The sequence below is a fragment of the Rhinoderma darwinii genome, chromosome 4, assembly GCF_050947455.1.
Source record: "Rhinoderma darwinii isolate aRhiDar2 chromosome 4, aRhiDar2.hap1, whole genome shotgun sequence".
NCBI classification, from domain to species: domain Eukaryota; kingdom Metazoa; phylum Chordata; class Amphibia; order Anura; family Rhinodermatidae; genus Rhinoderma; species Rhinoderma darwinii.
In genome coordinates, this window is record NC_134690.1 from 80,628,603 (window position 1) to 80,654,797 (window position 26,195).

Sequence of the window (26,195 nt, forward strand, 5' to 3'; positions counted from 1 at the left end):
ACTGAAGCTGCGTGTCATGGTCTCTCCGGCCGGCCTCTCTCAGATCCACCAGTGAGAGAGCATTCATTAATTTGGAACTCATAGACAAATGCAGATAATGTCCAATGTTAATGGACAATGTAAATTCTGCAGCGACATTACTTGGGGGCTCTTGTCCGGGATTCTCAACACAGATCGAAGGCGACAATCGAAGGTGGATGACGGCTAAGATAACGGAGAACTGCACACAAAACCGGTGAGTAAGAAATGTTATTCTTACTGTGCACTTCTCTCTTGTTTTAGCTGCCGTCCAGGTATTGTCTCTTTTGACTATTTGGGAACATGAACACCATTTGTCTATGAGTTGTATGTATGAATTATAGGAATAGGCGTGTGAGTAGAAATGAATCTGTGAGAGTATCTGTGAGAGGCTGAGATAAGGGAGCGTTTGTTTTCTGATCCCAAAACATACAGAAACAACCAAATACCGAGATAACACTAAACGGCCTGTCCGAAGTGTTCCCTCCGGCCCCTGGGTTTAGTATGTATTAAGATCAGGTTGCAAATTGATCCTTGCAGAAGTGACGGGTAACCATCCCCGCCCAAGTGATTGTTAGGACTTTCGCGTATCCAGACTGTGACCCATAGGAGGCGCACCTGGCCGGAAGTAAGCGTATGTATGTGGGCTAATCCTCGGATGCCCGAACAGAAGAGGCTGGACGCAGCTGCAGGCTTAAGGGAAGCCGACATGACCGTCCTGGTAGGGAAAGGGTTAATGTTACGAGGTGAGGGAAAGTTGAAGGAGCTGAAGGAGGGACGGGGAGGAGTTAAGGGGGGCGGGGGGGGGCGTTACTGCGCTTCCCGCTGTTTCTCGGCATTGAGCCGGAAGCAGCGGGAGGAGTAACACACAGTGAGCAAAGCTCCCACCCTCCCACCCTTGTTTTGTTACTCCTTAGGTCTTATGTACGTCTGTCTATGAGCGTTGTGTTTTATTTTGTGTGCTTATTTAACATGTTTTTCTTTTTTCCGGAGTAGGTTCTGTTGTCATGGCAGCTGGCGGGGGGAGTCCTTGAGGCCAGTCAGTACAAAATGGTGGGGGGGTCGCATCGGGGGTATGCGTCCCCCAAAAAAGGTACATGGTTGAAGACTTCATCGGGTGTTATCCCTTTGAAGTGGTCTTCTGGTAGAAGGTATGTCACTTGAAGGCTTCATCGGGTGTTATCCCTTTGAAGTGGACTTCTAGTGGTCGGTATATCACTTGAGGGCTTCATCGGGTGTTATCCCCTTGAAGTGGACTTCTAGTGGTTGGAGCCATCTGCAGAGGTGAACGGTGCTTCCGAGCTGGTTTACGGCTGGAGGTAATTAGTGGTTTGCAGATGGCTAATTCGGTGTGTTCTTGAAAGGAACATCTGAAGGGGCTTCAAGGACTTCCTCTGCTCGGGTTAATGTTAACGTTTAATTGTTATTTATGATTCTGACCCATGTTGGGTCATGTGAATTATTAGGAGGAATTCTCTGGTGGATTCCTAACTAGTTATCCGAATGTTTCGGATTTAAATTGTTTTTATAAAACTGTGAAATTAATAAACGGCTGCTGTGGCCATTTCACATCCAACCTCGGTGTCACGTGTCTTTCCTAAATGGGGGTGGGGGATAGTATGGTTTAAGGTTAACACACGACTCTACCTAGGCAGGTCATGAATGAGTTGCTGATTATTAAGTAACATCTCTGTAACTAGAAAGTTTATGGAATATCCATGGGCGCCTGAGACAGTGAGTTATAAATCACACCCATCCCTTTAAATACAACATAAAGTAGGTTAACGTACACTGCACCGAGGGACTTGCAATAATTGTGATCTTGTTGACAATAGTTGTGATTTGGCTGCTGTTTAGGAGACCGGATCAGAGACGTGGTTGCCCAACGACAGTCTAAAACATTTAGCAGAGCGCGTGGGGGGGTAAACTCCATGACAGTCTAGAATATTTAGCAGAGCGCGTGAGGGGGAAACCACCATGACAGACTAGAAATAGGCCCAGGATTTAGCAGAGTGCTTTGAGGAGCCCTACGGACAGACTAAACACAGGAGTTAGCAGAGTGCCTAGGGAATTCTCATTGACAGACTAAGAAAGCCGAAAGTCTAGCAGAGGGCATGGGGACTTCTGATCCAAAGTATGCCCAAGGTAAAGTGCTGGCCAGCCGGGAATTGGGGCATAACACCCAAGGTACAGGGTGTGGAAAAACAGCAGCAGATATTGTTAGGAAACTAAGTGGGAAAAGGTTTAGTTTAGAACCTAGAGAAAATAACGTAGAAATCGAGAAGCAGGTAGTTTTCAGCTATACTGGATGGGATGGTTTCTTGAGAGATGATGGGCCCTGGATTAATAGACAGAGTTGCAGAGAACAGATAGAAGTGATTGAATGCACCAGAAATAGGGGAAAAAAAAAACAATAAAAAAAAACAAAAACACAAGGAAACAAAGTTGTCAGTAAGAATTAACCAGCGTCTAATTCTATAGATAGAGACATTCCAGTAGACAGGAATGTGCCAACGTATAATTATTCTATGTACAGCTTTATAAACCAAAGGTTTACAGAAACAAGATGTTTCCAGGGGTGACATGCGATCAGTTATTAGCCAAACATTATGGAAAGGAGTCATCAGAATTCATAAAGGAATCAATTAATTCTTCACTTCCTAAAAAGGAAACATTGGGTGAAATGTTCAGGGATTATTGATAGAGAGATAGACGTGGATTAGGAATTGGCTAGAAATAGAGTTAAAGCCAATAGGATAATTATAAGTGTAATGACCCCGGATTGTAGAAGAAGTGAGATTGATAAAGTGAAGATTCTTATGTATTTCTATCCAGATCTGCTTGTTGGAATATTCTGTATATCATCTGTCCTAAATTGTCACTAATGAAATTTCCTCTCGTTATAGGAGTTTTCCAAGACGTTTTAAACATTACTGTAAATCTTTTTCCTTTTTGGTTTATTTAACAGTCATTTTAATAATTGCATGGAATGTCTAACAAGATTTATTGTTAATCTATAGTAACCGTGTTAGACTAATAGAACTAATGATAAGAGAATAACGTGTTACTTACAAGAGCATGCCTCAGATATCCATTGTGGGGAAAAAAAAAAAAACATGTGAAGAGGTTTTGTCATTGATTGACAGGAGCACATGGTGACATTTTGACGTTGTAGCTAATAAGTTTTAGCTAGTAAGGGGTTAATGCTACATTCTCTGTTATCTGTAGTTTAGCTGTGTCTGCAGAAAGTGCACATATAGTGCAAAATAAGAACTGTAACTTAAAGATTAAAAAAAGAAAGGAAAAGAAGCCTGATAGAATACAGGATTGAGTATCATATGTTTTATGTTCATATGTTATATGTTATGTTATTTGTGTTTTATGTGTCGACCACAATGGAAAACTTCATTCATATTTAAATTTAATATGATGCGCATTACTAAATGATTATAGTTCAATGGATGAAGAATCCAAGAATAGGAGTTTATACACAGTCACTCTAGTTATATACTTGTTTTACATAAGGTCACACACAAAAGGTATATAATGTGTGAGATTGGATTCTCAGTACTGAGAGTGTCTGGGAACAGCTGGTATTGAGTGACTGGTGTGAGTGATGAACTATTTTTAAAGGGAAATGGTGTCTTTGAAATCACCACGAGAAGTGATTCAACAAGAAAGATTTTTATGTCATTGTTACATTTTTGTTTATGATTATTTGATATTAAAAGTTTCTATTGGCATATGATGACACATATAGTGCACGATATGTTTCATCATTTGTGTTAATGGATTGGTTTATTTAATATTGACATATACTAATTAAGGAAACAAGTATTTTGCTATTTTGCAAAGTTCTATTATTTAATTATAAGAGTATCCTTTCTGTTGAATGATGGTATATACATTACATATGCACATGACACACACACACACACACACACACACACACACACACACACACACACACACACACACACACACACACACACACACACACACACACACACACACACTGGGAATATATTTTATGAAGTGAAAATGCAAATAAGATGACAGCATTCACAGGAGCTGTTGTCACGTTTATGGTGTCAGATTCCTGTCCAGTCAATCTTATAGTTTCTGACATCCTTGCAGCAATTCAGGTTGTCATTGGATATAAGTCTGATGGACAGATTGAAGTTACTGATGATATGCAAAATTTTATGTGTGCTGCACTCTATGGGGATTGCACTGAGAGGAGGACCCCACATCTCAGGAAATATTGAGGGCGGTCCTGTCCTCCTTCTGGGCACAGGGTAAACAGACGTAGGACGCATGTCTGTGGCCCCTGTGACTGTTAAAATTGTTTGCAAACATCCCCAAACCTCAGTTGAAGAAGTGCCCTCCGAGCCTCCCACAGTTGACAAGTATTGATAACCAGATAAGACAGTATTTGGAGGCCGGGGTACTGAAGGAATGTGTATGTTCTTATAATAAGCCCCTCTCCCTAAGAATGCAAAAAAAAAACAAAAAAACTTTGTACCTTCCGTCTTGTATCTGTGTAGGAGCAGCAGCTGCTCTTCTCAAAGACAAGACAACAGACATAGTGCTAAGATTAGCTCCTAGTTCTCAGGGTGCCCCATGCTGTTAGTGAGATTCTTCATCAAGCACACACTAAGTATATGTCTACAAAGTATAAGACCAGTCTCATGGCCCCATATAAAACTAACCATACAGAGATGTACAGTGTTAAACCCTACTACATTGCTTCCGCAGGGTTCAACAAAGGAGGAAGAGAAGGATACATGGTCAATGGGGGACTTGAGAGGGAATGGGATAAGTCGCAGGAAATAGTAGACCGTGAATTTCCAGCCTGGTGGGAAGTTGATTTCTCAGCACATTTGATTCCCTAGTACCCAGATCATCAACATAATTGTCTTGAATGCCAATAGAGATAAAAACATTAAAAAAAAATGTAACAAAGGATCCAATATCTAATCCAGCTTTTGAGTTTCTTTTGTAGATGGTTCCAGGTACCACCATGAAGGATGCTACAAGACTGGGTAAATACTGTCACCACTGAAACAGAGGTAATAAAGTAACAACCACTCCCATCCTCCGTGTCAGCACAGGAGGTGGAGGTGAAGGTACTCGCTGAGGTGTGTAGACTGGCTGAAGGTAAAACCGCAAACATATATACTGACTCTAGATATGCTTTTGGTATTGCACATGATTATGGCCTAATCGGGGGAGCAGAGATTTTGCTGGATCCACGGGTAAACCCATAATGTTGAGAGAGTGAAAGAACTGTTTGAGGCTCTGACACTGCCAAAGCAGGTAAATATACGTAATGTGCAAGCTCTTACTAAACTGCAAGCTACCCCCGAAACAAGGGGAAATAGACTAGTAGACAAGGCTGCAAAAGCTGCAGCTCTCATGTCCCTCATAGAGGAGGACGTAGTATTCTTGACCAGCATAGTATCTGGTCCCATAGACATGATAATATTAAGTAGACTACAAAGTCAAGCCATATAAGAGGAAAAAGGACATTGGCAGACAAAAGGTGCCAGTGAAGGGGAGGATGGAATATGGAAGGTGGGTAACAGGATGTGCCTACCCAGAGTCCTCTTCCCCATGATAACCCAACTAATGCACGGACCAATGCAGGTGTCAAGAGAAGGAATGTGTGCAATGGTGACCAAATGGTGGGTACCCCCGAGGTTTCAGCAAGTGCTGTTGCTAGATTTGTCCAGAGGTGCATGATATGTGTCTGCCATAACATAGGCAAAACTGTGCGGGTTGCAAAAAGGCATATGGTAAAGGCGGACTACCGATATCAGCGATTGCAGATTGACTCAGTTACCAAAGGTGGGACAGTATGAACATGTACCGGTCTGTGTAGATCTGTTCTCTGGGTGGTCTGAGGCGTGGCCAGTAACGAGGGCCACAGCAAAAGTAAAAGATGGCTCTCAGAAGTGGTATGTAGAGATGGGGTCCCTGAGACAATAGAAAGTGATATAGGAATTCACTTTACTGGAGAGGAACTCCAAGAAATCTTGCAGGTCCTGGGCATAGAGCAGCATTTTACACCCCGTATCCCAAGAGCAGTGGGAAGGTAGAAAGGTGGAATGGGACTTTGAAGTTAAAAATCCAGAAGGTCATGGCTGAAACTCATAAACCATGGACTGAGTGCCTGCCTATTGCCCTCTGACCTCACCAGTTATGTGGGAGCTCTGGAGAAACAGATCACGCAGATGTATAAATATGTTTATGATTCCATTCCAGAACCTAAGCGAAAGGAGGACATTGTTTACAGCCGGGGGACTGGGCGTGTTTAAAGAGACACCGTAAAGCACTAGAGCCTCACTGTGACGTCCGCACCAAGTCCAGCTCATAACTTCCACATCCGTTAAATTGGAAGGAAAAGAACTTGGACACGCTAGTCACTGCTGAAAGGTCCTCAATCACGATGATGAACTGTGGGTCTCGCCAAGCTCCAGCTGGCCATCTTCTCTGTCATCTCTACTTTACCTACTGTCTAAATGATGAGCTGGAAGAAGAGTTTAGTGACACGTTTATCAAACATCAAGCGATATCAGTATTGACTAAATTACTGGAATATTGTATATGTCTCCATTCAAAGACGATGCCAGATCTGAAGATAGATGAAGTTATTGCCTTGGCCTTGCGGTCCCATCTCTTTTCCCTAACGCTTAACCCTTACACTCCTGGAGTTGTTCCTCTTGTAATAGCAGCAGGGGTATTGGTTCCCTGTCTGTTTACCCGTGTAAGATATTCAAAGAGGGAAGCGCTGTGGAAAACAGAACTCAGGCCAGGAATACTGCCGTCCATGATTAGATGTTACCCCAATGACAGTCTGTGATGTGTAAACAGAGGTCAGGTTAATAAAAATGTCATGTTGTTTGATGCTGTAAACCTCACCGGCTGTGAGGGAAGAGACACAGAATATGTATAGTCTGGGGATAAGAGCAACTGGCAGCTCCTAGTGCTCAGAGCGAGCTAGAAAATGGATGACACAGGGTCTAGAGGGTGTAACACGAGGTCATCTAACTGATAAAGCGGGTGGCATCGATGAATGCCACCGGATGGGACATGATCTTGTTCTCCTGGATTGCAGGAGTGTTAAATCACTCCAGGGATGTGCTTCAACCCAACATGTACGTCATATATGTGGGTACGAGGCATATAAGTGGTTGCCACCCAGGAGACCAGGAGTATGTACCTTAGCTAGACTACAACCAGCTACTTAGATAAAGATATATTATGTAACATGTTTGATTGCAAAAGTATCAGCAGTTAAGAAAACAGCACAGGATATTAAAGTGCATGAAGTCCAGACCACCCACGACCGAGGTGGGAGGAAACATTCAGAGCCACCTGTTTACGTGACACTAAATACTTCCATACCTGATAAAGTTATCTGTCAAGCCGTAGAAAACCACCAAGATAGATGGTATTGCCCGAATTGTGAAATCTGTATTTCCCTAACTCTTCAGGTGTGTACAGTATGTAACGCTGTGCACTCACCTATTGCTAGACACGTATCCTGAGTATTCATCTCGCGGTGAATGGCAATAAAAATGCCCTGGTTTAGGGGAGCTGACCAGAACGTAATCTCGGTTGAATATTCTAATACATGGCTAAGCAATTTTATGTTCAAAAGAAGGGAATTGTCAAAAATATTTTAATTATCTTTATATGTGTGAACCTAAAAGTGCTATGGACAGTTGTCACTGGAGCTCACAGATCTGCTGATACAAGAGCCTACATGGGGGGATGGCTATTCTATTTCAAGTCGTTTAGTTTATGGCTTTGCATTTCAGCTGTTACAAAGGCAACGTGAGAAAACGTGCTGACATTGTATTTCTTATGGCTAAAGATATATGTGGAGTTTTGGGATATTACCATATTTAGAATGTTCATGCTTTGCAAGTATGAAGTCACCACCTACTCTCATTTCTTATAAATAAAGATGGATCGCCCCCTGTGGGCAGAGATCGTTTGAACACTGAAGCTGCGTGTCATGGTCTCTCCGGCCGGCCTCTCTCAGATCCACCAGTGAGAGAGCATTCATTAATTTGGAACTCATAGACAAATGCAGATAATGTCCAACGTTAATGGACAATGTAAATTCTGCAGCGACACTGAGGAAAATCCGCAACGAAATAGCAGAAGCCATTACCATCCTTCCACATTAGCCCCGGAGTGACTGGTTTCCTCTAGCGTTAGAATTACAGAGAGGCAGATTGCGGAAACTTCTTCTGAGAGAGAACTATTACGCTATTGATTCCGCCCAAAAAAACAGAAACATTACGGAACAGAGACAAACGGAAACCATTAGCAATGGAAGTATTACTATTGAAATCAATGGTAATGCAAACGGAAAGCTATGGTTTCCGTTTGGTTTCCATTTCTTGGTTCCCCTGACGGAAAGGTCTGATGGAACCCAGGAATGGAACCCCGACGCAAATGTGAGCGAAGCCTTATTTTTGCAATTTCAGGGCCCAAACAAGGAGAAAAGGGCAAGTAAGTCCACTCTAGCAAGGTGGATTAAAACTATTATTAAAGAATGCTATTTCTTAGAAGGCCAAGATTCGCTATTACATGTTAGAGCTCATTCTACAAGATCAACAGCAGCCTGATGAGCAGAAAATTCCTACATGTCTCTGGATCAAATATGCAAAGCTGCAACGTGGTCCTCACCTTCAACCTTTGTGAAACATTACTGTCTAGATTTGTTATCTGCAGAGGGTTCAGCCTTTGGCGAGTCAGTTCTAAAAATGGCAACTACATCTTCCCACCCCTGAATATTGCTTTGTGTGTGCTGTGGTAGGACGAACAGGAAGTAGAAAATTTACTTACTTGAAATTTTAATTTCCTGGAGTCTGTAGGCAGCACAATATTCCCTCCCAAAAGTGTCTACTGCTCAAAACTATGCAACTTGATACTCCTGCTGGAGCCTTAATATGGGCTTCTAGTAATTGCTTAATTGTTTGCATTTACTGATAATTAAGGGTAAGGCCACACGGTGCGTCGTTGACGCGGTTTTGTTTCGTTTGAAAACCGCATGCGGTCAACTGCATCTGTTTTCTGTCTCTGTAATGCTGCAGTCAGGGGCGTAACTAGGAAAGACTGGGCCCCATAGCAAACTCTTGACCGTGCCCCCCCCCCCTGGGTGCCACAAGCAGCCCTCCTTATGAATAGTGCCCCCTGTAGAATGTGCCATACAGCCCCCTGTAGACAGTGCTATATAGCCCCGCCTATAGACAGTGGCACACCCCATTTGTAGATAGGGCCCCCACCTCCCCCTTGTAGATAGTGCCATACAGCCCCCCTGTAGATATTGCCATAAAGCCCCCACTGTATATAGCGCTATACTTCTCCCACTGTATATAGTGCCACACAGCCTGCCTCCCTTGTATATAGTGCCACACAGCCCCCCCTTAGTAGAAAGTACAGCACAGCCCCCCCCTTAGTAGAAAGTGCCACACACAGACCCCTGTAGATTGCGCCACACTCAGCCCAGTGTAGATAGAGCCACAGCCCTCCCCCTTGTAAATAGTGCCATACAGTTCCCACTTGTGTATAGTGCCACACAGCCCCCCCTTGTGTATAGTGCCACACAGCTTCCCCTTGTGTATAGTGCCACACAGCTTCCCCTTGTGTATAGTGCCACACAGCTCCCCCTTGTGTATAGTGCTACACAGCTCCCCCTTGTGTATAGTGCTACACAGCTCCCCCTTTGTGTACAAGGCAAAGGCGCATCCGAGAAAGTTGTATCAGCCAGGGAGATGTCACTCAAACATGGAAAGGTGGATTTGGAGGCAGGACTATGTGACTCTTCAGGACAGCGGCACCGCCCCATGACCCTCTAATGAGTAATTAGTATATAGTGTGTGTCATTTTAAAAGTGGATTTTAAGAATTTTGCTGCATCTGAAAAAAACGTACAAGGGAATGTTTGGAAATATTGTCAGGTCATATGCGGTAGCATAGTGGCGGTTCAAGGGGTTAAAACTAACTGACAGATTCCCATTAAATATACAATGAATTGAGAACAATTCCATCTGCTCTGCAATTTTGTTATTATAAATATATCCTATATAACTACAGATCCAGAACCAAGATCTGACATATATACAGTACCACAACCAAGCTCAGTACATAAATACAGCACTAGAACCAAGCTAAGTACATAAATACAGTACCACAACCAAGATTAGTACATAAATACAGCACTAGAACCAAGCTAAGTATATATATACAGAACTAGAACCAAGCTCAGTACATAAATGCAGCACTAGAACCAAGCTCATACATATATACAACACCAGAACAAAGCTCAGTACATATATACAGCACTAGAACCAAGCTCAGTACATAAATACAGCACTAGAACCAAGCCCATACATATACACAGCACCAGAACCAACCTCAGTACATAAATGCAGCACCAGAACCAACCTCAGTACATAAATACATCCCCAGAAGAACCAAGCTCAGTACATATATACAGTACCAGAACAAAACTCATTACATACAGTGAAGGAAATAAGTATTTGATCCCTTGCTGATTTTGTAAGTTTGCCCACTGTCAAAGTCATGAACAGTCTAGAATTTTTAGGCTAGGTTAATTTTACCAGTGAGAGATAGATTATATTTAAAAAAAAACAGAAAATCACATAGTCAAAATGATATATATTTATTTGCATTGTGCACAGAGAAATAAGTATTTGATCCCCTACCAACCATTAAGAGTTCAGCCTCCTCCAGACCAGTTACACGCTCCAAATCAACTTGGTGCCTGCATTAAAGACAGCTGTCTTAAATGGTCACCTGTATAAAAGACTCCTGTCCACAGACTCAATTAATCAGTCTGACTCTAACCTCTACAACATGGGCAAGACCAAAGAGCTTTCTAAGGATGTCAGGGACAAGATCATAGACCTGTACAAGGCTGGAATGGGCTACAAAACCATAAGTAAGACGCTGGGTGAGAAGGAGACAACTGTTGGTGCAATAGTAAGAAAATGGAAGACATACAAAATGACTGTCAATCGACATCGATCTGGGGCTCCATGCAAAATCTCACCTCGTGGGGTATCCTTGATCTTGCGGAAGGTGAGAGCTCAGCCGAAAACTACACGGGGGGAACTTGTTAATGATCTCAAGGCAGCTGGGACCACAGTCACCAAGAAAACCATTGGTAACACATTACGCCGTAATGGATTAAAATCCTGCAGTGCCCGCAAGGTCCCCCTGCTCAAGAAGGCACATGTACAGTCCCGTCTGAAGTTTGCAAATGAACATCTGGATGATTCTGAGAGTGATTGGGAGAAGGTGCTGTGGTCAGATGAGAGTAAAATTGAGCTCTTTTGGCATTAACTCAACTCGCCGTGTTTGGAGGAAGAGAAATGCTGCCTATGACCCAAAGAACACCGTCCCCACTGTCAAGCATGGAGGTGGAAACATTATGTTTTTGGGATGTTTCTCTGCTAAGGGCACAGGACTACTTCACCGCATCAATGGGAGAATGGATGGAGCCATGTACCGTCAAATCCTGAGTGACAACCTCCTTCCCTCCCCCAGGACATTAAAAATGGCTCGTGGCTGGGTCTTCCAGCACAACAAAGACACGAAACATACAGCCAAGGCAACAAAGGAGTGGCTCAAAAAGAAGCACATTAAGGTCATGGAGTGGCCTAGCCAGTCTCCAGACATTAATCCCATCGAAAACGTATGGAGGGAGCTAAAGATCCAAGTTGCCAAGCGACAGCCTCGAAATCTTAATGATTTACAGATGATCTGCAAAGAGGAGTGGGCCAAAATTCCATCTAACATGTGTGCAAACCTCATCATCAACTACAAAAAACGTCTGACTGCTGTGCTTGCCAACAAGGGTTTTGCCACCAAGTATTATGTCTTGTTTGCCAAAGGGATCAAATACTTATTTCTCTGTGCACAATGCAAATAAATATATATAATTTTGACAATGTGATTTTCTTTTTTTTTTTATATAATCTATCTCTCACTGGTAAAATTAACCTAGCCTAAAAATTCTAGACTGTTCATGACTTTGACAGTGGGCAAACTTACAAAATCAGCAAGGGATCAAATACTTATTTCCTTCACTGTATGTCCTCCAGGCTGCAATTGCTTTTGCCCATCAATTCCCTAATTCCTCTGTTTTATGTATGGGTGACTTTAATCAGGTGATGAATATTAATGAGGATCGTTTTTCACGTGGCGTTTCCTTGTCTTTGACACCTCATACTCCGCTTAGTCAGTTAGTAGATGGTGTGGGATGGATAGATATGTAGAGGTACCACCATCCCCAGGATTTGGAATATACCTGTCATTCGGTTGGGAGACATACTCTCTCTCGAATCGCTAATGTTTTCTGCTTACCTAATTTGTCGCTGTATGTTGTTTCGGTTTCACATGATCGTAGAGGGATTTCAGACCATAGTGCCCTTGTTGTTAGATTGGAATTTCTGGGCCGACGCCTGTTACCCACTTAGAAGCTACACCCATTTTGGTTGAAGCAGATTGGTCCCTCTGATCGTATCCCAGACCAAATAGCTAAATTTACAGATGATCTGCAAAGAGGAGTGGGCCAAAATTCCATCTAACATGTGTGCAAACCTCATCATCAACTACAAAAAACGTCTGACTGCTGTGCTTGCCAACAAGGGTTTTGCCACCAAGTATTATGTCTTGTTTGCCAAAGGGATCAAATACTTATTTCTCTGTGCACAATGCAAATAAATATATATAATTTTGACAATGTGATTTTCTTTTTTTTTTTTTATATAATCTATCTCTCACTGGTAAAATTAACCTAGCCTAAAAATTCTAGACTGTTCATGTCTTTGACAGTGGGCAAACTTACAAAATCAGCAAGGGATCAAATACTTATTTCCTTCACAGTATATACACAGCACCAAAACCAATCTTATACGTATTGTGACATCCTGGGGACCACTTAGCTCATGGGATCGCCATCTCCCAGGTGAGATGGTTGGCACACATAGAAAGTTCACTCCATCTCCTTGAGTAAAAGGTTTAAACCAGCCGCAGCTAGCTTTATTGTCTTCACAACAGCAATCAGTGGTACAACAATAAACATACAAAATAAACCCTAGGCCGTCCAGCCTCTAACTAACACATTCAGTGTCCCTCACGATGTGACACTGAGCCTTGTGCCCAGCACCTCAAAACCTTCAGTTTTACCTCACACAGTGGTGACTCTCACAGGCTAGCATGCCTGTCTTCCCCAGACTGAGAGCCCTGTGTGAACTGTACACACCTGAATTAAAGAGCCGTCCCAGATGAAGCCTAACTAAGCTCATCAGACAGCCCAAGACATGGACTGTCTGTATGTAGTGGAAGCCGCCCTTCTCCTTCACACTCCAGCAAACCAGGCCCTATTCCAGGCTTTACAGCCAAGCAACAGCAGAGAAAACCCTCTCTGCTGTACATGCTCCCTGGTTGCTTAAAACCTGAGTTTCTGCACTGTCCAGTAGCTGCACTGCTACATATCCCCCCCCCCCCCCTTTGATAAAGGCCGTAGGACTGATAACATTTCAACCTCCCTCCAGGGTCAAAGCTCCTACGTTGGGACATAATCACACTTAGGGTCACCTCTACAGTAACAGACATTTGATAATCACCCCTGGGTGTATTAGACAGGTGCTCCTGCAGCTCTTCTATGTTGGCATGCCTGCCATCCTCATACCTTGTAGGCACTACTAGCTTTTGCTGATTACAGCCGTATTTACATGTGTTGTGCCCTACATTCATGGACCTTTCCGCATCCATGAAGTGGCTTTGTGTGTCACCCCTTGGTTTAGACACTGGCTCATAGTGTTCAGTAACACTCATCTCGTGAGTTTTGGTATACACCGTACCATCTACCAAACCACTTTCAGACGCTATACTCCCCTCCATCTTGGAGTTTTTCATCTCAGCATTTAAATGCTCAGACTGTCCGTCCAGAGACAATTTTTCACCGCACTGACCCGACCCCTCTGATGTTACTTCTATCAGACCCGGTAGTGGTCGTCTCTGCAGCAGTGTTAGGGCCCGCATCCTGCTTAGTGGTATAGCACCACTTGTTGCCCTTAGCAACCTGTCTTGTGTCACATGCAACTTCAATGGCTAGACCACACTCTGCATTAGTATCCATTAAACCAGCCTGGAAGACCCCCTCTATTGCTCCCGTTACCTCCTGGGAAAGTGTGGGCGCTACATGTGTCTCAACGTCTACATGTGAAAGACCTGCAGGGGCAGAACTTCTAAGGGTGAAGTAGTAACCCTTCTCACACTATACATGGCAGTAGTGTCCTCATTGGTACCATTGACAGCCCCAACCTCTAGGGTAATGTTTTCATGTACATCTGGTTCATCTGTTTCCAAGGACACATCCTCTGGATTACCATCAGTAACAGTACGCACATCACATGTGACACGCTCGACTTTCTCAACTACGGCCTCAAAGGGCACACTTGAACTAATCCCCTCTTCTGTCTCAGCTGCTGTTTCTTTAACAGCCTGTTCACACAATGCATTAACCTGCTCAGGCTGGGTGACATACTCATGGCTTAAAGACACGTTAGGCACAATTTTTGACATTTCACTAGTGTCATCACATAAACGCTGTGCATCAAATACATGTGCGTCATTTTTAGCAGGCATTTCCCGAATCACATTATCACTTGACATCATTACAACTGGTGCATTTTCCATTTCTGGTAGTGGAGCAGCACACCCTGCAGAGGACTTTTCCCTGTAATAGCTACAATGCTTATCGGAGATATTGCCTTTCTCCCACAACTGCCAAAAATTAGGGAAGTCCCTTCCCAGCACAAACTCCTCATCAAGTTCCTGACATTTTAGAAGTCTGTGCTACACCCTCCCAAAATCAGTTTCAAAGTCAATCAGAACGGTCTCACCCATCTCAGGATCCTTCTTCACGAACAGCAAAATGTCCGGATGCACCCTCGAGACCTCTTGGCGAAGATCCAGACGGACCAGTAGCGGAATCCCACCAACAAACACTTCACGTGTCTTCTCTTGCGCTCTCTCTGGCCTCCTGACCAGAGAACAATCAGGTGCATATCCATCCTCTCGATGGCATCTCCAACAGCGCTCCTTTTGTTGAACAGCCGCCACATGCTGTCGGGGTTGGTTGCTCCTAGCAACCACATCTGGGCGATTCAGCACACTTGTCTTTTTAACAGCTGCCCAACATTGCTTGGGAACACCTTTTCCATCCAGACAATAGAACGCTTGAAAAGATTCCCACCATGGGTCCGGGTGGTTGCCCTTAGCAACGGTCCTCACAGCTTGTATCACAGGTATGCATGCTCTTTGCTCTTTTCTGCCAACTGTCTGCAACACGTCAGGAGTACCCAGCATCAATGCAGCTGGCGTTGAAAGGCATCTACTTGGCTTGGAAGGCTGTGTATCTTTGGACAGTACTTGTGCCCTTAAAGACTCTCCATTTGCTTCCAACTGTGCCAGGAACCTCTGGTTATCCTCCCTCTGCTTGGTATTTGCTTCTTGGAGCTCCGCATTCGTTTGCACTATCTTTTTGAGGAGTTCCTCCATAAGACCCATTGCAATGGAAAAACAGTCTCTTTAATTGGGCTTCTGGCCCATTAAATTTCACTGCACCTTTCTTGTGCCATTTTATTGCCCAAAGCAATTCTCCGCCATATGTGACATCCTGAGGACCACTTAGCTCATGGGATCACCATCTCCCAGGTGAGATGGTTGGACACATAGAAAGTTCACTCCAACTCCTTGAGTAAAAGGTTTAAACCAGCCGCAGCTAGCTTTATTGTCTTCACAACAGCAATCAGTGGTACAACAATAAACATACAAAATAAACCCTAGGCCGTCCAGCCTCTAACTAACACATTCAGTGTCCCTCACTATGTGACACTGAGCCTTGTGCCCAGCACCTCAAAACCTTCAGTTTTACCTCACACGGTGGTGACTCTCACAGGCTAGCATGCCTGTCTTCCCCAGACTGAGAGCCCTGTGTGAACTGTACACAGTGGCGGATTAAGTAGACCATAGGCCCTGGGCTGTTACCCATAGTTGGGCCCCCCTTCTCCACCGCCGCCCTGTAACTATTGTTAACACTTCCTTTTTGTCCAGACATTAACAAATGGGTGTTACTACTCCCCTTGTCAAAAGGCTGTGTCCCCACATACTGACAGTCTCCAACCATCGCTGACCGTATCGCACCGTGTAGGGACACATTCTCCTGACAAGGGGAATAGTAACACTTATTTGTCTATCAGTCCTGGACTGCACAAAGACTTTGTGAAATACAAGGATTTCCTATAATAAACATGTCAGTAGAGATGACTGATTGTCTATAAATCTAGTGACTCACAGGTGACGACGTAATTTTTTTCCTCTTCTCCATCCAGTCCAGACTTCATGACGACTTTTCCCGGCAATGACCCATTTCTGCAGAATTTGCCACTCAGATGTCTTTGGCTCCTCACTATTCCAACATTTCCACACCTATAAACAAAGATAATAATAAATATAATAGCACCAAACACTGCGCCCCTGAATAAAATAGTAAAAACACTGTGCCCCTAAATATTATAGCACCATAGACTGCGCCCCTGAATATAATTGTGTCAAACAAAACAACACAGCCCCCTGTAAATAGCGCTACACAGTCCTCCCCCTCTGTAAATAGCGTCACATAGCCCTCCCCCTCTTGTATATAGTGCTACACAGCAATCCCCCTTAGATATAGTGATACACAGCGCTCCCTTCTATATAGTGCTATACAACAATCCCCCCTTGTATATTGTGCTACACAGCGTCTCCCCCCTTGGACCTGCAGCTCTTGTAATTGCTCAGTATAATGTCCCCCGTAGCTGCCCCCACAGTATATTGCCACCCATAGCTGCCCCCACAGTATAATGCCTCCATAGCTGCTACACAGTATAATGCCCCATAGCTGCGACACAGTATAATTCCCCCATAGCTGCTACACAGTATAATGCCTCCATAGCTGCGACACAGTATAATGCCCCCTTAGCTGCTACACAGTATAATACCCCCATAGCTGCTACACAGTATAATGCCTCCATAGCTGCTACACAGTATAATGCCCCATAACTGTGACACAGTATAATGCCTCCATAGCTGCTACACAGTATAATGCCCCCATAGCTGCGACACAGTATAATGCCCCCATAGCTGCTACACAGTATAATGCCCCCATAGCTGCTACACAGTATAATGCCCAATAGCTGCGACACAGTATAATGCCCCATAGCTGTGACACAGTATAATGCCTCCATAGCTGCGACACAGTATAATGCCCCATAGCTGCGACACAGTATAATGCCCCCTTAGCTGTGACACAGTATAATGCCCCATAGCTGTGACACAGTATAATGCCTCCATAGCTGCTACACAGTATAATGCCTCCATAGCTGTGACACAGTATAATGCCCCCATAGCTGCGACACAGTATAATGCCTCCATAGCCGCAACACAGTATAATGCCCCCATAGCTGCGACACAGTATAATGCCTCCATAGCTGTGACACAGTATAATGCCTCCATAGCTGCTACACAGTATAATGCCCCATAGCTGTGACACAGTATAATGCCCCCATAGCTGCTACACAGTATAATGCCTCCATAGCTGCGACACAGTATAATTCCCCCATAGCTGCTACACAGTATAATGCCTCCATAGCTGTGACACAGTATAATGCCCCCTTAGCTGCTACACAGTATAATACCCCCATAGCTGCTACACAGTATAATGCCTCCATAGCTGCTACACAGTATAATGCCCCATAACTGTGACACAGTATAATGCCTCCATAGCTGCTACACAGTATAATGCCCCCATAGCTGCGACACAGTATAATGCCCCCATAGCTGCTACACAGTATAATGCCCCCATAGCTGCTACACAGTATAATGCCCAATAGCTGCGACACAGTATAATGCCCCATAGCTGTGACACAGTATAATGCCTCCATAGCTGCGACACAGTATAATGCCCCATAGCTGCGACACAGTATAATGCCCCCTTAGCTGTGACACAGTATAATGCCCCATAGCTGTGACACAGTATAATGCCTCCATAGCTGCTACACAGTATAATGCCTCCATAGCTGTGACACAGTATAATGCCCCCATAGCTGCGACACAGTATAATGCCTCCATAGCCGCAACACAGTATAATGTCCCCATAGCTGCGACACAGTATAATGCCTCCATAGCTGCCTCTACACAGTATAATGCCTCCATAACTGCCTCTACACAGTATAATGCCCCCATAGCTCTGACACAGTATAATGTCCCTCATAGCTGCGACACAGTATAATGCCCCCTTAGCTGTGACACAGTATATTGCCTCCATAGCCGCGACACAGTATAATGCCTCCATAGCCTCAACACAGTATAATGCTTCCATAGCTGCGACACAGTATAATGCCTCCATAGCTGCGACACAGTATAATGCCCCCATAGCTGCGACACAGTATAATGCCTCCATAGCCGCAACACAGTATAATGCCCCCATAGCTGCGACACAGTATAATGCCTCCATAGCTGCCTCTACACAGTATAATGCCTCCATAACTGCCTCTACACAGTATAATGCCCCCATAGCTGCGACACAGCATAATGTCCCTCATAGCTGCCTCCACACAGTATAATGCCCCCATAGCCGCAACACAGTATAATGCCCCCATAGCTGCAACACAGTATAATGCCTCCATAGCTGCCTCTACACAGTATAATGCCTCCATAACTGCCTCTACACAGTATAATGCCTCCATAGCTGCCTCTACACAGTATAATGCCTCCATAACTGCCTCTACACAGTATAATGCCTCCATAGCCGCAACACAGTATAATGTCCCTCATAGCTGCCTCCACACAGTATAATGCCTCCATAGCTGCTACACAGTATAATGTCCCTCATAGATTGTGTGCGGTTCGGGTGGCGATAGGCCCCCTGGCAGCCTCGGGCCCCGGGCGGCCGCCCGAACCGCCCATATTATAATCCACCATTGACTGTACACACCTGAATGCCCCCATATGTGCGTACCTAATAAATAAAAAAAACATAATTACTTACCTATCCCGGTTCCCACGACGGTGGGGGATGCTTCTCCTCCTCTGCACTGTCCCGTGAGTGACTCCGTGCAGACAGGCACGATGACGTCACTACATCGCGCCTGCCTGCACTGAGCCGCTCACGGCAGAGTGAATGCTGGAGCGAGGCTCCAGCATTCAACCCAACTGAATCTGCGTCCTGCGGACGCAGATTCAGTTGGAAGCGGGCAGCGCGGCAGCGCGGTAGCGCTGCATAGTTTTTTAAGATTGTGTGCGGTTCGGGTGGCGATAGGCCCCCTGGCAGCCTCGGGCCCCGGGCGGCCGCCCGAACCGCCCATATTATAATCCACCATTGACTGTACACACCTGAATTAAAGAGCCGTCTCAGGTGAAGCCTAACTAAGCTCATCAGACAGCCCAAGACATGGACTGTCTGTATGGAGTGGAAGCCACCCTTCTCCTTCACACTCCAGCAAACCAGGCCCTATTCCAGGCTTTACAGCCAAGCAACAGCAGAGAAAACCCTCTCTGCTGTACATGTTCCCTGGTTGCTTAAAACCTGAGTTTCTGCACTGTCCAGTAGCTGCACTGCTACAGTATATACAGCACCAGAACAAAGCTCAGTACATGTATACAGTACCAGAACAAATACACCCCTGCCATATAGGTTTGTACGGCGTAAAACTACAGCTCCCAGCATGGCCCGAACAATGGTGAGGATATGCTGGGAGATGCTGTTTCACAAAAAAAAATCATATCATAATCATACCACCCATCATCTCACTGCAGATCACACAGTGACTACAATACTGATTAGAGGCAGAATAAACATTTACATTAAGTGACTCACCGATGACGTCTCAGATTCTAGTTCTTTTCTTCTCCCTCTGGTCCAGACCTCCATGATGGATTTCAACCATCCATGACCCATTTCTGCAGTTTTCCGCTCAGATATCTTCAGCTTCTCACTTTTAAAACATTTCTGCATCTATAAACAAAGTTACAATTCTCAACACCTCTTGCACCTCTAACTATAATAGCGCCATACACTGTGTCCCTGATTATAATAGTACACTGTCACACACACACACACACACCATGCCCCCTGTAGATGGTGCCCACATAGACACCGTGCTGCCCTACATATAGCTTCCCCTATAGGTAGTGCTCCACGTATAGCCCACCTCTGTAGACAGTGCCCTACATATAGCCACCCTGTTGCTAGTGCCCCACAGGTAACCCACCCCTGTATATAGTGTCCCACATATAGCCCACCCCTATAGAAAGTGCCCTAAAAAATAGCTCCCCTGTAGATAGTGCTCTACATATAGCTCCCCCTGTATATAGTGCCCCACATATAGACCACCCTGTAGATAGTGCCCCACATATAGACCCCCCCTGTAGATAGTGGCCCACATATAGACCCCCCCTGTATAAAGTGGCCCAGATCCACACATATAGACCCCCTGTAGATTGTGCCCCACATCCCCACATACAGACCACCCCTGTTGCTAGTGCCCCACATCCCCACATATAGACCCCCCTGTATATAGTGGCCCACATATAGACGACCCCCCCTGTAGATAGAGCCCCCACTATAGATAATGGCATTAACAGTTTTATGAGAAAAAAAACCGAAACATACTCACATGATCCCGTTCCTGTTCGCTGGCGATGCAGATCTGCTCTCTTCTGAGTGGGTCTGCAGGAGTTGAACGAGCATCTTCCAAAGATGATGATTGGCGGGGCAGAATGACTTGCCCCGTCAATCAGCGCCTTTCAAGCGTGGAAGCGGCGCAATGACAATCAGCGTCATTGTAAAGCGCTGAATGGTCGGACACAGAACATGCCCGGCTATTCAGCGCTAATGCATGTATTTGGCTGTCGCTACCACCGGGGCCCCCTCCGGTGCTAGCGACGCCTACAGGCATGAGAGGGCCTGTGTCGCCTGACCCATACTTGTTGGAGGCTTGGCTGCGCGGGCCCCATAGTAACGGCGCTACTGCTGTAGCAGACATAACGGCTGCTAGCGGCGCCACCGAGTATATGGGGGGCGTGTCGGCTGGCGGCTCGGGCCCCCTCAAGCCCCGGGCCCCGTAGCAGCCGATACGGCTGCTACCGTGATAGTTACGCTACTGGCTGCAGTTCTGTTGCGTTTTTAAAGGAAATAATTGATGGACATAGTTTTCACCCGTGTTGACGTTTGTTAGGTGTTTCCTGTATATAGTTCATTACAAGGCATTGCAGAACTGTTAGCAAAAACGCAAGCAGTTCAGCAACAACATTGGCAGCGCGGTCATTAACTGCGGACCTTATGAAGATGCAGTTAAAGAGGCTCTGTCACCACATTATAAGTACCCTAACTCCTACATAAGGAGATCTTCGCTATAATGTAGGTGACAGCAGTGCTTTATATTTTAAAAAAAACGATCTATTTTCACCACGTTATTAGCGATTTTAGCTTTATGCTAATGAGTTTCTTAATGGACAACTGGGCGTGTTTTACTATTGACCAAGTGGGCGTTGTACAGAGGAGTGTATGACGCTGACCAATCAGCGTCATACACTTCCCTCCATTCATTTAGTCAGCGCATAGGGATCCTTTTAGATTGCTATGTGCTGTCTTATACTAACACATTAACGATACTGAAGTGTTTAGACGGTGAATAGACATTCCACAGGATGTCTATCTACTGTAATCATGTTTTCAGTTCGGGACAGTAGTTCCACGGAGAGGCAGGGACTCCTAGCGTTGTAGATAACTATGATGCTAGGAGCCCGGCTCCCTGCAGTGTGTACGGTCCGGGTCTTGCGGCCGACATACGTTCCGTCCTTTACGGACCGAACTTGCTCGTGTGAATCCAGCCTAAGGCTTCATGCACACGACCGTGCTCGTAATTACGACTCGTAATTACGAGCACGGGCGGGCACGGCCGGCCACGCGCAGCCGGTCGCTTTTGCGAGCCGTGCTGTCATTATAAAGTATAGCAGCACGGCCCGTAAAATAGAAAAATAGAACATGTTCTATTTTTTTAACGGCACGTGCACCTTCTCGTGAGAAAACGAGAAGGTACCCGTGGCTAACAAAAGTCTATGAGCCCGTTATTGCGGGTCGTAATTACGACCCGCAATAACGGGTGTTTTTACGGTCGTGTGCATGAGGCCTAAGGCTGATGTCCAGACCTTTTTTGCAGGGTGTGGCTCATGCAGTTCCGCCTTATCGTCCTCCTTCTTGGGATCTCAATTTGGTTTTGGAGGTCTTACAGTCTTAAACTCCTTTTAACGCCTTCCCGACATTTGACGTACCCATACGCCAAAGTCGGGTAGGGGAAGTATGGAGCGGGCTCACGCAGTGAGCTCGCTCCATATGATGCTGGTGTCGGCTGTATGTTATAGCCGACACTTCAGAGTAACTAGAGGCATCGCGCTAGAGCGCGATCCCGCTAGTTTCGCTCGTTAAATGCTGCGGTCAATACCGACCGCAGCATTTAAATCGTCAGAAAGAGGGGGGTGACCCCCTCTAACAGCTCATCGCGCCCCCCGCAACGCAATCGCAGGGGGGGCGATGGTTGCTATGGCTGCCTGGGGGCTTAATGCACGCCCCCAAGTCCGCCATCTTTGTACACCTATTAAGCCTTGCCTCCGGCATTAGTATTGCAATATATCGTGCAAGCGATCTAATGATCGCTGGTTGAAGTCCCCTAGGGGGACTAATAAAAAAAAGTAAAAATTAGTTAAATAAAGTTTTATTTTATGTAAAAAAAAATACAAAAATTTAAAGTTAAAAAAAAACCCTTTTCCCATTTTCCCCCTAGAGCATAGTAAAAAAAAAAAAAAATATAATTGGTATCGCCGCGTCCGTAAAAGTCTGAACTATTACAATATATCATTATTTAACCCGCACGGTGAACGCCGTAAAAAAAAAAAAATTTAAACGCCAGAATGTCTATTTTTTTGGTCACCTAATCTCCCACAAAAAATGAAATAAAATGTGATCAAACCGTTGCATGTACACCAAAATGGTATTATTAAAAACTACAGCTTATCCCACAAAAAAAAAACCCCTCATACCACTCAATCGACGGAAAAAAAACAAAACGTATGGCTCTCGGAATTTGGCGACGAAATATAAATTTTCTTTTTTACACTTAGGTTTTTACATGTAAAAGTAGTAAAATATAGAAAAAAACTATATATATTTGGTATCGCCGTAATCGTATTGACCCACAGAATAAATTTAACATGTTGTTTTAATTGCACAGTGAATTCCGTAAAAACGGCGCGCAAAAAACCATGGAGGAATCACAGTTTTTTTTTCATTTTCTACCTCACAAATAATTTTTTTCCCGTTTCCTAGTACATTATACGGCAAAATAAATGGTGCTAAGAAAAACTACATCTTGTCCCGCAAAAATCAAGCCCTCATAGTACTATATCGACGGAAAAATAAAGACGTTATGCCTTCTGGAATGTGCGGAGGAAAAAACGAAAATGAAAATCTGAAAGTTGTTTACGATGGAAAGGGGTTAACCCCTTAATGACCAGCCTATTTTGGACCTTAATGACCAAGCTATTTTTTACGTTTTTCAATCGTCGCATTCCAAGAGCTATAACGTTTTTATTTTTTCGTCGACATAGCTGTGTAAGGTCTTGTTTTTTGCGGGACAAGTTGTATTTTTTAATAGCACCATTTTTAGGTACATATTATTTATTGATTAACTTTTATTAACTTTTATTTGGGGGGGAATAGAAAAAAAAGCATAAATTGTGCCACTCTTTTTTGTGTCCTAAATCTACGCCGTTTACCGTGTGGTATAAATAACACAATAATTTTATTCAGCGGGTTGTTACGATTGCAACGATACCAAATTTGTATAGTTTTTGTATGTTTTACTACTTTTACACAGTAAAAACGCTTTTTTTTCAAAATTATTTGTTTTTGTGTCTCCATATTTGAAGAGCCGTAACGTTTTTATTTTTTCGCCGATGCAGTTATATGAGGGCTTTTTGTTTGCGGGACGACTTGTAGTTTTTGGAGTAGATGCGACTTTTTGATCACTTTTTATCACATTTTTTTAAAGTCAGTATTCACAGAAAACAGCAATTTTTCCATAGTTTTTTATTAATTTTTTTAAAGGCGTTCACCGTGCGGGTTAAATAATGTAATCGATTTATAGTCGTGGTCGTTACGGACGCGGCGATACCAAATATGTGTAACTTTTTAACTTTATTTTGTTTTTTTAATAGTAAAGCAGTTTGTAAGGGGAAAAGCTGGGTTTTTCATTTTTTTTTCACATTTTTTTTAAAATTAACTTTGTTAAACTTTTTTTTCACTTTTTTACTAGTCCCATTAGGGGACTATAATATGCGATTCTGCGATCGAATTTATAATACACTGCAATACTTTTGTGCAGTGTATTACTGCCTGTCCGTTTAAAACGGACAGGCATCTGCTAGGTCATGCCTGCGGCATGATCTAGCAGGCATTCACTCCAGGCAGACCTGGGGGTCTTTATTAGACCCCCGGCTGCCATTAGAGACACAGACACTCGGCGATCGTATCGCCGGGTGTCGGTGGGGGAGAGAGGGAGCTCCTCTCTCCAAAACCACTCAGATGCGGTGCTCGCTATTGAGCACCGCATCTGAGGGGTTAAATGTGTGAGATCGATACTAATATCGATCTCACACGGCAGAGCAGGGACGCTCCCAGCCCTCAGCTGCCTCTGGCAGCCAAGAGCAGGGAGATTTGACGGCTCCCTGCTCTGTTTACTTATTCCGATGCCGCGACGTAAAAAGTCTATGGCATCGGAATAAGGCCCGTTAGTGACCGACGTAAAAACACGATGGGCCGGTCACTAACGGGTTAAACCCTTGCGAGACATCTCCCTTTGTCTTCTGTCCTGGAAAGTCATGACTCAAATAAGTCGAGTCGTGTACCCCCCTTTATTGCCCTTTTATAAAGCAGACACTGAAACAGAGTTGGAATTTAATGGCCACAGCAGCCGTTTATTATTATCATAAATAACCATAACTTTTTAAATAACCATATAACATAACTTTTTTTAATTCCCCTCCGAGGAATTCAACATAACATACTTAACCATATGACCCTCTCCGGGTCAACAAAAGAATGACAGGGGCAAGTCCTTGAAGCCACCAATATTTTGTATTTACAGGCCATCTGCCCACCAATACCTTACCCCCAGCCGTAACCCGGCTCGGGGGCACCGATTACCTTTTTGCAGATAACCTCCACCATATATGTCACAGCTGTTAAGGATCTGCCAGGCACAGCTTCTGTATCCACGCCCATAGGTAATCAGTCTGCACCTGCTTCTATGTCTGTGAGACTGACTCCATCTTCCACCACTCAGGATGGCAGGCTTAGGAGTGGGAGAGCCTATCACAGCCTGGCCAGACGGAGCTAGCTCCCGCCCTCTGTCTATTTAAGCCTGCACTTCCTGTCCCTCGGTGCTTGTTATTGCTTGTGTTTCTTTCCTTGTGGTTTCCTGTTCCTCCTTGCTTGTGATTCTTCTCTGTTGGATTCCTGGCCCTGCTGCAGCTTCTTGAACTACTTGTCCCTGCTTCGTATTGACCCTGGCTTACTGACTACTCTTCTGCTCTGCGTTTGGTACCTCGTACACTCCTGGTTTGACTCGACTTGTTCACTACTCTCCTGCTCTGCGTTTGGCACCTCATACTCTTCTGGTTTGACTCGGCTCGTTCACTACTCTTGTTGCTCACGGTGTTGCCGTGGGCAACTGCCCCGTTTCCCTTTGTTCTGTGTTTCCTTGTCTGGTTGTCTGTCGTGCACTTACTGAGTGTAGGGACCGTCGCCCAGTTGTACCCCATCGCCTAGGGCGGGTCGTTGCAAGTAGGCAGGGACTGAGTGGCGGGTAGATTAGGGCTCACTTGTCTGTTTCCCTATCCCTGTCATTACATAATCACAAGCCCATATACCTACTCTACCCTGGTCCCTCACACCACTATGGACCCCCTTGAGACCCTGGTTCAGCAAATGCAGGGTCTCTCCCTACAGGTCCAGGCCCTGGCTCA